The sequence below is a fragment of the Brassica napus genome, assembly GCF_020379485.1.
Source record: "Brassica napus cultivar Da-Ae chromosome C3 unlocalized genomic scaffold, Da-Ae chrC03_Random_19, whole genome shotgun sequence".
In the NCBI taxonomy this organism is placed as follows: domain Eukaryota; kingdom Viridiplantae; phylum Streptophyta; class Magnoliopsida; order Brassicales; family Brassicaceae; genus Brassica; species Brassica napus.
In genome coordinates this window covers 307-13,251 of record NW_026014187.1, presented here as the reverse complement: position 1 = coordinate 13,251, position 12,945 = coordinate 307, and the positions used below count along the sequence as shown (strand labels likewise).

The window sequence follows — 12,945 nt, the reverse complement described above, 5'->3', positions numbered from 1 at the left end:
TTGTATTTACAGGGAGTTTTAGGCAGTCAACCCTAAGAAAAACATATGCAATATCCTCCATACGTTCAACAAATAATTTTTTAGCCAATTTTTAGGAATTCAAGTTTAAAACAATTTTTAACAATAATATGTAATATTCTGCAAATATTGTATAATCCCACAAATTTAGCTTGCAAAGCATAAATATGGGTATTTCGAATATTCTTAAAGTATATGTTTAAGCATTTCAGTTACTATTTACTTTCAACAATAAAATCTTCAAGGTTAAGATTTAACTATCTTTGAATTACTTATAGAACAATATGAAATGTTTTATAATCGAATATTCCCTTTTAATATATATAATCTCGCATAATATAATATATATATATATCAAAAATTCCTAAAATACATTTTAACAATCTCAGTTACTATTAATTATTTTCAACAATAAAATATCTACGCTAATATTTAAATATCTTTAAATTACTTGTAGAACAATATTTAATATTTATAACTCAGTATTCCTTTTTGATGTATCTAAATCTCACCATATATAATAAAAATATTTGAAATATTACTGTACTTGGAAAACGATTCATGTTAAAAGAAATATTACTTAAACGTATCAATGGGGTCAATATTTATCGAGGGTTTAATATGAATACACAGGTCATATTTCTTTATAACTATTTAATTATGTGTTTATAAATATTTTGAAATATGGTAAATATTTAAAATATTAAGCAATAAATATTTAAATAATATTTATGTATAAAAGTAAAAATAAATACCCGCGCAGCCGTCCGCCTGACCACATGTTATACATCAGCCTTACGTCCTAATAAGAAATAACCCTAAGACTTACAACTTAATTACAATACAATGCCATTGAAATACTTAATAAAAGTTTAATCTAAATTAATTTTTTTCCTAAATCTATTCCACTACAAATTCATGATAAATATTACACTTAATTCACATTAATACTATAAACCTTAATATGTAAAGTAAGAACCTCTTTCCATAAATTTGTGGGTATTATCATCTATTAAATAATGTTTATTACATTTTTCAAAATTTATTGTTAATGAAATGAATTAACAATATTTAAAAAATTTAAAGGATATGCCGTATTTGGGAATAAAAACTTAATAATGATAAGATATTTAAAATATCTATTTTACTGATAATTCTAAATTTGTACCTAATTAAATTTTTAAATAACCAATTGACTAATCTATTTAATTGATGATATTGTTTTAGATATATATTAACTAAAATGCTATTAGAAAATTATTTTTAAATTATGTATGATATTACATTTGTTCAATTGAATTTTACCTTAAATTATTTTTCTTTAGTAAGGATTTGAAATATTAGATTTGGTAATAACGTGTACATTTAAGCATTTGTATTAAAAAATTAAAACACCTAAGATTTTTCTTATGAGAAAATTGTAATAGAGAAAATTTCAAAAAGAATATTCTTCAAGTTTTTGTATGTAAAGAAAAAACATTTAGACAAGATAACAATGTTCTAAAAAAAGAAAAAAACTTTCATATAAAATAAAAATCCTAAATAATAAAATGTTAAAGTCAATAAGTTAAATAAAACTAATTTGATAATAATATAAATACAAGAAATGAAAATTACTCATTCCAACAAATTACTCATTTTAATAAGTATAATATAAATATTTTACTAAAAATGCATGACGAATATTTATGTATCGGGTTGAGAAATTAAAAATTAAGACTACTATATAACGGGTTGTAAATTTAAATATAGTTGTCATTTATGACCAAAAACCTATTAAAACTAGGTCTGGGACGGATCGGGTATCCGGACAATTTTAAGATATTCGGATCCGGATCCTTATCCGGCGGATCCATAATTTTACTCCTTATCCGGATCCGGGGTTCGCGGATATCGGGTATCGGATATCCTTCTAAAAATTATAATATTTGGCGGATATCCGGATCCGGATTTGGATCCTTAAAATAATAAAAATAATATTAATATATATTAAAATATTAACAATAATTTTAAAATAAAAATATATATAATGTTTTTAATTATTTCTATGTATAATATTACAAAATTTACATAAAATTTATATATTACTATTATAAAAATGAAAATATATTAAATAAAATTAGTTTTTATATATAGATAGATATTACTATTTTTGAAATAGTTATTAATAAATTTACGGATCCGGATATCCGGACTAAAAATCAAGATATCCGGATCCGAATTCGGCTTTGACGGATCCAACATTTTACTATCCGGATCCGGATTCGGCCTCTCCGGATATCCGGAATTTTGGATCGGATCCGGATCTCGGATAAAAGTTCCAGCCTAATTAAAACATCTCAAATATTGTTTTTTGCATATATATGTTAGTTTATGGAAAACACACGCATAAACTAAAAATATATATTTTAATTATTATGCGTAATGTCATAATAAAAAATACATAAACGTGAAAAAATATATAAATATTATATTATTTTTAGAAAACAAAAGTATATTCTTAAAAGATAAAAAGTGGTTTCTCATTTTTACTGGGAACCCAAATGTTGTAAATAATTCTTTCCAACGCGTATCAAATCCGACCAATGAAAGGCTACTAGCATTTCCTTTACCATTAGCCAACTCGATATGGGTAAATAAAAATGATATCGGTTAAATAAGAACAAATATTCGAGTGATATTTACATTTACAGTTATATAAATCATTTTACTTTTACTATTAGTGGAATTATGTAACAGCAATATGTGTATTATGTGATGTATTTTTGTCCCCATTTTATTATAATTTTTATATAATAGTCTGGTTTTTTTTATAGCTGGAGACTAATCATCCTATATGGCATAAACTAATCATCCGGTTGCATACGAACTCTCTGCTTCCTCTCTTCCTTATCACTTTTTATATTATTTGAGGTTTTTAGATGGTTTAAAGCAAGCTAGATTCAGATATAAGACATGTTCTCAAGTCTGAACTTTTATTACATGTGTTGAAGAGGGTTCACTAATAAACACAAAGATCGTGCTTTTTCTTGATGTGTAGCAGTTCCGTAAAAGGGTTTAGTCTATGGACAGATACACTCTAGTGTTTAGAGTGACAGAGAGGTGTTGATCTGTTTGCAGGGAAATGTACTAGAATTGAGATCCATTTGCTTTACCCCACATGGTGTGGGCTCCAGGTACTACATACTCTCTTCTCTCTCAGGCTTTTGTTTCATCAACAAGGAAAAGCTGATATCTTGTTTTTCATTCTAGTTTACAAATTTATGTTTCTTGGATTTTTAGAGTAGAAATTTTAGTACTTTGTTTGTTAGTAATATAACTCTCAGCTGGATGTTCTTACATTGCAGCCTATACTAAAGCGTGCGGAAGAGTTGATGTGGATGGCTCTAGGCATCTTCTTTGTGACCATGCTGGACTGATTCATCTGCTTGCTATAACCACGCACGAGAAAGAAAAGTAAGTATACTACCTCTTACACCCTTCCATATTCTAAACAACTGAAAGCTCTATTGAACTTATTTACTCTTTTTATATAAAGGGTCACTGGCCTTAAAGTGTGAGCTTTTGTGTGAAAATTCTATTGCGTCCTCTATATCATACGACCTTGACTATGCTGTTGTCTTTGTCGGCTCAAGCTTTGGCGATTCACAGGTGTGTTGAGAATAATTATGGTCTCAACTCTTCTTATAAGTTTGTTCCCCGTAGAATGTAAATCTATATAGTCCATGTGTTAGTTGTACAATGTTTTAATTTAAACCATTGGCGTGTTCAGTGTTTTGATTTTCCAATTGCAGCTGGTAAAGCTACATCTACATCGTGATGCAAAAGGCACATATGTACAAGTCCTGGAGAATGATATTCTTGTCTTTCTTTCGGCCTCACAGAAACGTAAACTGTCTCTCTATCTCTTAAACCACGAGAGAAAAGAAAAAGATTCATATGTTTTTACTTGATGACAAAGTATCTCATGTTCTTCGGAATAAATGTTTCAGGTCACGGACTCGGATGCAAGTCATTGCAAGACCAGAGCTTGATGGTTTGCGTTTGGCCATTCCTTCAGCCACAAGAAACTTTGCGGTTGATAGGTTTGTTCCATATAGTATTATAGTGGAACATTGGAACCTGAAGCAGCACAACCCCATAGAGATGATTACTGTTCCTTTGATAATTTTGATGGATGTTTACTGAGAGAAAACAGTGTTATTACATATCTTGGACTTTGGTCTTGTCTTTGCGTTTCCTTTTCTGTCTGATTTCTAACACAAACCTTTAAACAATTTGTTCTAGACGATTGTCACTGGTAAAAGGCTTGATTCCTTTAAATGTTACAGAAAAAAAAACTCACAAATTTTAACTCAAAGAAAGATAAAAACAGTCACATATGCTTGTGTTATTAGATAAAATAAGTAAAAGGAGTTTTAGAAAAGCAAAAGACTCGTGGCAATGACACGAAAGACCTCCAAACTACTACTTAAAAGAGATACATATAATATTTCTTCAGCTAACCCGATGCAACCTAGAAGTTGCCGGCTATAATATTCGGATTATCGTTCATCATACAGGCCAAAGAAAGGACTGTAAATCGTCAGGAAGGTCAAATTTTGGAAAGTCAAGGAAATTAACATCTGGTGGTCGAATCATCAGGAAATTCATACTCAAACGAATACATTTCGATAACCGATGCATCATATGGGTAATCATGAGTAGAGTCATTAGGTCGTCTCAAAACTTTGATACTCTCGGAACACCTGTTCTCCAGATCGCCACAGTGTTAACGTTAAAACACTGACGTAAATCAAGATGTTCCAGGTTAGGACAATTATCAGAATGGCGTTTAAAACCGTTCGTCTGTAAATTGTTTCCAAAAAGCTGGAGGTGACGAAGTCCATTCATTGTTGCAGCGCTAGCTAGAGCATCATCGTCACTAAAGAGTCTAGGATACTTAATTCCCTTGTGGTTTAGCTTCAATGTCTTCAGATTAGGACAAGACTGGCCTACAGATTTCAGAGATTCTCCTGACAATGAGCCGTATGAAACCTCGAGTTCTTCAAGCAATGGAAGCTTCACAAGGCTTCGGTAAGTCCCTCGTCCGTTACTAGAGAGCATTTTACAAGTTTAAGGTTCTCAGATTTCCTGAACTGTAAACAATTGCGTGTTATAATTAAAAACATGAGCCACGTTAAGGACTAAGAACGATAAGAACTTCTTATTAAGAAGCAAAGCACATTTACAAATGAAATTTCCCTAGCAAAACGAGACTTCATAAGCAGAGAGAGAGGAGAGAGAGAGAACCTATCAGCGATGTAGTTGACTAGAGAGTCAGTGCCGAAATCCCAAATTTCAATCTCAACCAAGCCTCCCTGGCTACGATCAATGCGTGACCGTACATGATGTCGAGGTTGTACCCCAAGTCTTTACGTTATGCATGACAATCTTCCGCCACATAGCAGGGGTCTTTAGAGACGCGACGCCATGACGTACACACTTTCTGAGCGTTTCCAATACTTCAATCGCGCCGAGCCTTTGCAAGATGGATGACGTTAGTTCAGTCGGAAGCTCTGCCCAGCTACTATTTCTCCGTTCCATCTCTGGAGTCAAAGACGGAAACTCGGAGAAGGAAAACTCAGTGATAACCGTTCCAAGGAAGGAGGCAAAGAGGAAGACGCCATTTTTCTCTGAAGATAAAATTAGTCTCAAAAGTCCAATAAATAATAGGGAGTGAAGTAGGTTCAAGTTTCAAGAATTCTCGTAACTATTACACAATGACCATATGGTCCCAAGGAAGAGGGCAACGACGAATAGGAAAATACCATTTTCTCTGCATGGTCAATTGTCTCAAGTACATTAACTAGGGTCCGACTGGTGAGCATTCTGGAAACAAGAGGAACGAATAAAAAATGAAGAGGAACAAAATTACAGGAATGAAAATGAATGGTGTTCCATCCCATATTTAACAAGGAATTATTTGTTCTTTATTTCTCTACAAAAAAAGGAATGATAGAGAATAAAAATAAAAAATAATATCTTATGAATTGTGATTTTTTAAGGAATGTTAGGGAATGCATTTGTTCCTCGTCGTTTCTTGGTCACCATTCATATCCTAAGAGAGTGAAGTACATTCAATAAATGAATGAGATAATTTCAACTTTCAAAACTTTTCGATTTTCGTATATGGAGTATCACTCAGTGACCATATCTTCATCCTAGTATTACATATGGACTACAACATCGTTTAGGGCAACGTAACATTAGGGTTTTTGGCGGTCTGTTAACGTTTAAACCAAGATATCATTATTTATTACACACGGCCGTGAATACTAACCAAGATATCATATATGATAGATTTGTATGTGGATAATACTTGATATATTGTAATAAATTGATCTTTTTACTCTTAACCCTAAAAAAAAAGCTTCCTTTGACCTTTGCTTATAATATTTATGAAAAGTAGCTATATGTTCCTGGAAAAAAGTTTCTGTCATTAATCGGATGGCAAGTCATCGCAAGACCAGAACTAGATGATGTTAGTTTGGCACTATTCAGCCACAAGTTTTATTTTTTTCACTAGAATTTTGTTGATATCCGGAAAACAGTTTTCTTTATTACATGATAGTAGTGTTGACCTTGACAATTTTTTTGGTCATGAGTTTAGAAGATAACAAGCTTTAAAAGAAATGGGTAGATTCACAATAAAAGTGATAAACCACACGTCTACATGTTTTCCATAATGTGGCAGAATAAATTGAAAATGTTTTTTTTTTCTACTTGAAAACGTAGAAAAACCTTCTTCCGTTTACTTTTGTTCAATGTTTCAGGTCACGACTCGGAGATCAAGTCATTGCAAGACTAAAGCAAGATGCTGTTCGTTTGACCTTTACTTAAACGACAAGGAATTTTGCAGGTTGATGAAATTAGCTCTAAAACCTCATTAGTTTTGCAATTCTGATATTTTCGCAACCATATAAAGGAACGCACTACAAAATAGATTATTCATGTTCCTATTAGAAAAATTGATGAATTGCTTACTGTTAGAAAAAAGCTTCTAATTACCTTCGTTTTGATCAACAGATTTCTTGCTGTGTTTGTTTTAAGCAGAACAAGGTAGTTTATGACAATTCTCCCAGCCGAATAATCAGTACAAGGCCTGATATCTATAATGTTCAAGAATAATCACAAACTTTAACTCAAAAGTCAAACGATCACATAGCCTTCAAACGTTTCTAGAGTTAGAACTGTAGAAAGACAAAAAAAAAGATATGCAAAAGCAAAAGACATTCTTAACAAAGCCACATAAGACCAAGGACACTGAAACAATTAGAAAGAGGTTATTGAATTCTCAGAGGATCATAAATATCATATCAATAAAAGTCAGTCATAATTGTCAAAGTCATACAATCAACGTAGTCCTCTTCATCTGAATCCATATGAAAAAACCGTTGCATCAAACGGATAATCATGAGTCGAGTCACTAGGGTATCTCACAAATTGATCCTCTCGGAACACCTCTTTTCCAAATCCCCAACAATGCTGACGTTAAAACACTGACGTAAATCAAGGTGTTCCAGATAAGGACAATTGTCCAGAATGGAGCTTAAACTGGTGTTTGATAGACTGTTCCCGAAAAGCTGGAGGTGACGAAGGCCATGCAACGTTTCAGCGATAGCTAGAGCCTCATCGTCATTTTCAAATCTTGGACGTCTGAGTCCCCTGCGGTTCAGCTTCAGTGTCTTAAGATTATGACAAGACTGGCCTACGACTTTAAGAGACTCTTCTGACAATAAGCAGTATGAGACCTCGAGGTCCTCAAGTAACGGAAGCTTCACAACTGCTCTTTCAAATCCATGATCTGTGACTGAGTAGCACTTTGCAAGTTTAAGGCTTCGGAGATTACCCGACCTGCAAATAATTGCGGTAAAAGTTAAAAAACTGAAGCCACGTAAGAGAGTAAGAACCATAACATGCGAAAAAATATTTCACCAAAGATATCAGTAGCAACGTCATGACAAAAGCATAACAATCTTAGAAAACATATTTATGATTCCTACTCTGAAATGGAGAGTAAGAGAATAACAGTCACACACAAACACACTTTGATTTGCTTAAATTGGTACAATGTAGACAAAACAGACAACATTATTAAACACTTCATAACCAGTACTAGTGATTCCAGCAAATGGACCGTTAACATTCCTACTATATTCATCAGATCGATCTATCAAAAAAGAAAAAGACAATCGTAAGGTAACAATAACTTCTCAATAATTTTATTTGGAGAGAGATATATATAGAGAGAGAAACCTATCGGATATGTACTTGAGGAGATAATCAGTACCAAAGTGCCTAATATCGATCTGAATTAAGCCTCCTGGCTAAGATCGACTGCATGACGGCACATGATCTCGAGGTCGAACTCCATGCTTTCTCCGAGGTCATGCATGAACAATTCCGCCACATAGAAGGTCTTTACAGACGCGACGCCATGAAGTACACACTTTCTGAGCGTTTCCCAATATCTCAATCGCGCCTAGCCTCTGCAGGATTGATGACGTCAATTCGACGGAAACTCGACCAGTTTATACATCTTCTTCCCTTTTCATCACATGAGTCAAATCCGAAGATGACGGAACCAGGAGGAAGAGGAAGAGGCCATTCTGTGATGGTCACGTTGTCTCTCAAGTCCAAGATTATATAAGGAAGTGAAGAGTAGCTTCAACTTTCAAGACTAGCATCATGACGCAGTGACCAACGGCCATTTTCTCTGATAGTCAAACTCTATCAAGTCCATTAAATAAGGGAGTGAAGTTGTTCAACTTTCAAGACTCCAATATCCTTACTAACAAACGGCCATATCTCTGATGGTCAACTTGTCTTGAGTCCATTAAATAAGGTAATGAAGTAGTAGTTTTCAACTTTAAGACTCTTGTTCGTATCCATCACTCGTTGACCATTGGTCCTTCTGATAGTATTACATATCTACAACTTAACTTATAAGATTAGGGTTTGACCTCAAATCCCCGAGATCAATGTAAGACACAAAGAGTTATCACGATGTGTCTTAAAGCTCAAAGCCCCCTTAAAGCTCGTTCAAGATCACAATGAAGCAACCTCAAAGCCCCTAGATGAATGTTAAGACAAAAAAAGTTTATCACGATGATGACAATTCTCGACGATTTAAAGACTCGAATCCAGAAAGCTCAACAACAATCATCATCGGTCAGGTAAGAAGGAGCTTAAAATATGTAACCACGAGTTGAAACCTCGTCATAATCCCAACAAGAACGATCCGGGTGATGTTCAGAAGCTGAGAAAAGAGCTAAGCGCTAGCATGGCTGCAAGAAAGAGTCTTCAAATGATGTGTCAAGTTAGGTAAGGAGAAAGATATGAACCGAAGTGAGGATCTTAGAGATTATTGATGGATACCGATCTCTGAAGAGGAGATACAAGATGTTCAAGAAGGAAATGGATCGATGAGACAAGTGCTTAGAGATTTTGCAGAAGAAGTGAATGTTGGGACGCAAGAGGGACTAACTGAATTTCATGAGAAGATCTTAAGAATGAGATTTCAGATTTAGACAAGTGTTCCAAGAAAAAGGAAAAAAAAAAAAAAAAAACAGAGATTTGTTTCTGTATCACACTTCAGATATATAATCATACAACGACTTTGCACTAGAATTTATAACAAGAATCCTGAACTAGTCTCTTCGGATTTAGCAATTTGCTCATAGGTTTATCGGTAGCCTTTGACCGTCGTGGGCAAGCTGAACTGAATTCCTTCCCTAAAATATTGAACGTAGTCCATTAGTTTCAGCAATGTGGATTTACCAAAATGATACAACACTGCTTTCATTGCTTAACTTAGAGACCATTCCGCAAGTATCTCATTGTATTCATGGTGATCAAAATAGTGTGTCATACCCGTTAAAAGCGCTCTCTTGGACATGCGCCTCTTTATGATCTCAAAGTCTAAAGAAGATGAGGCTCAGAAAAATGAAACATTATTCTATCAATGTAGATAGATACTGAAACAAACCTCAGGCAAACATAGATGTGTAGGTTGTCGTCCTCTCTATTATCAAAGAGCTAGTCAGCAACAATAAGTTTTCATGAACAAAAAGTGGAAATAAAAGTTATTAATTATACCATAACCATAGATGGTACATTTGTATCCAGGATAAGAAGATCTAGCTGTCCAGCTCCGGCTTTAGAAATAGCTGCTTAGTCAAGATTCGTAAGAAGATCAATCATAGACAGTGGCAGAGCCAGCCACAAAGCTTATTGGGTCAAACAAAAACTGAATCATGGGTTTAAGTTAATTTGAACAAATGTTACCGGGGTCATTGTACTAATTTTACAGCATTTCACCAGGTTTTTAAACCAGAAGTACAAGTAAATTTATATGTAATATAAATTTTGTAGGGGTCAACTGACCCCCTCCCTAAGTGCTACCTCCGCCACTGATCATAGACAATGTTAATTAGCTTGTGATTTCAAATGATTTAGCAAAAATATTAATAGTTCTTACCATATTCAGTACTAGGTGGGATGCGTGATATATCTGATATATAAGCCACTTTACTTTTATTGCCGAAGAGGAAACCTAAAGCAAGTAATCTTCTCCATGCATACCTAAAGCAAAAAACGTGGAGTCCAAGGGATCAGGTTCTCCTGGAAGAATCATGTTTTATTTACTCAAAAGATTGGAAGGAAGTTTACCGGAAGAGGCGTGAAAGATAAGCCCGAGGCAGTGAATGGTTTGTCACAATTCTCTTCGATGATTCTCCAGTCAAGCTGTGAAACCCGTCTAGGTACCTCTTTAACCTTCTTTTCAACCAAATAAGGAAACCTCGTAGAAATGCTGTACAAAAATGCCTTTTAAAGTCTCATTAGAGAACACTTACTAATAACAGGAAAAAGGTCAAATTAAATTTTTACCTTTCCATTGTAAATTGAGATAGAAAGACGGGAAGTGGATTGGTGTCAATGGCTGAACCACGAGGTTGAAGAGATCGAATATCATCTAGGCCATGAATTGCGTCTGCGTGGTCATGAGTAGAATGATACATACATGATTTAGTAGTAAAAGTTAGATTCCATATCAGACAAAAAGATGTAAGAACTCAAGAAAATTAGTATATAAAAAGAGCTTAACGGAATCAATTCGAGGAATCTTATAGAAGGTAAACCAACGAAGGACTTGCTCTCGAAAACTCTTCCCAACATCAATAATCATGTAATAATGTCTACCATCTTCCTCCCCGCAGCAATAATCGATCAAGAGAGATGTATTGCATCTGCCAAAGTAAGAGTATCAAGATTCAAGAATGGACCAAAGAAGATCAAAAGGGGACAAGATTAAATATTTTAGTGAAAATAAAAATTAAGATTCAAGTTTTTCAATCTTGACAGATTAAAGACCAAATAACCCATAGATAAATTGATGTTGGAATGAGACAAATATACCTGTAATTAGGGTTGAGGTGAGGCAGTAAAGTGAGGGACTGAGAACAGACATGGCAAGGAGGATCTGAGGGCTGGAGTAAGCATCTGAAAGGGGGAACTGCGGCGGAGCAGCCTGTCCGAGAAAGATAAGGGCCGTTCGATCATCTTCAGGTTCTCTTCTCCATGCTCGAGGACTTTGATCTTCCTAATAGTTCAGTTAGCAAAAAGATGATTTTAAAAGCCAACAGATGCATGTTTGTTTATTGTATTAGTTGGAATTGTGATCGCTCATTGTGTTATTTTATTAGTTGAGAATGGTGATCGGTCATTTTGTTTATGTGAGACAGTGGAACAATGGATCAAAGAAACAAAAGGGTTGTGTTGAAAGTTAAACTTGATTTGGATCACATTTTGGGCTAATAAGTTACTAATCATTTTAGGTCCAAACTTAGTCCAATAGCTAGAATCAGCCTCCACCTCCTTAGAATAAAAATCTAGATTCTCATAGAATTATCTAGAGAATTATAATAAAAAAATCTTAGATATTACGGTAGAATTCTCTAGATTGATGATTAAAATATGTAAGATATTTTGTATTTTGGAGGCGAAATACCCCCACTCCCCTTTCATTTGCATCACCAAGAAATAAAAGCTTGTAACAAGTAATAAAAATCTTCTTCTAAGTTATAAAAATCTTTCTTCTTCAAAATTTCTTTCTCTTCAAACACTTAAAACACGTTCTCCTCTTTATAAAACTTTTCATTCCAACAAAGTGTGTATCAGAGCCACAAGTTCCTTTTGAAGATGGCAAAAATAATGGTGTTCCCTTCCAAGTTCCATTGCTCACTAAGAGCAACTATGACAATTGGAGTCTTAGGTGATGGCTATCTTAGGAGCACATGATGTGTGGGAGATAGTCGAGAAGGCTTCGTTGAACCGGAGAATGATGGTGGTTTTATCTCAAACACAAAAGGATGGTTTGAGAGATTCAAGGAAGAGAGACAAGAAGGCTCTCTGTCTAATCCATCAAGGATTAGATGAAGATACATTTGAGAAGGTTTGCTGGAGCAAAGACATCCAAAGAAACAATGGGAGAACGCTTCGGACATCTTACAAGGGGGGAACAAGTTAAGAAGTACGTCTTCAAACTCTAAGAGGAGAATTTGAAGCATTACAAATGAAGGAAGGAGAAATCATCTCAGATTACTTCTCAAGAGTATTGACGGTTACTAATCCAAAAAGAAATGGTGAGAAGTTAGATGAGGTGAGAATCATGGAAGAAAGTTCTCTAGATCATTGGATTCAAAATTCGAGCATATCGTCACCATTATTGAAGAGACAAAAAGACTTGGAGACTATGGACGATGGAGCAACTCTTGGATCCTACAAGCTTATGAAGGAAAAGAAGAAGAAGAAAGAAGATATTGTGGAGCAAGTTCTCAAGATGAGAATTGATCAAGACCGTGGAAGAAGGAGAAAGTGGCCGAA

The 12,945-nt window shown here is 34.3% G+C and overlaps 3 pseudogenes; all 3 read right to left on the bottom strand.

Annotated features, from left to right (window-relative positions):
• Positions 1-4,636: 4,636 nt before the first annotated feature.
• On the bottom strand, positions 4,637-5,687 carry LOC106407855 (annotated as a pseudogene).
• A 1,741-nt stretch (positions 5,688-7,428) lies between these two features.
• Positions 7,429-8,866, bottom strand: LOC106407854 (annotated as a pseudogene).
• An 871-nt stretch (positions 8,867-9,737) lies between these two features.
• Positions 9,738-11,892, bottom strand: LOC125594650 (annotated as a pseudogene).
• Between the last annotated feature and the right edge of the window lie 1,053 nt (positions 11,893-12,945).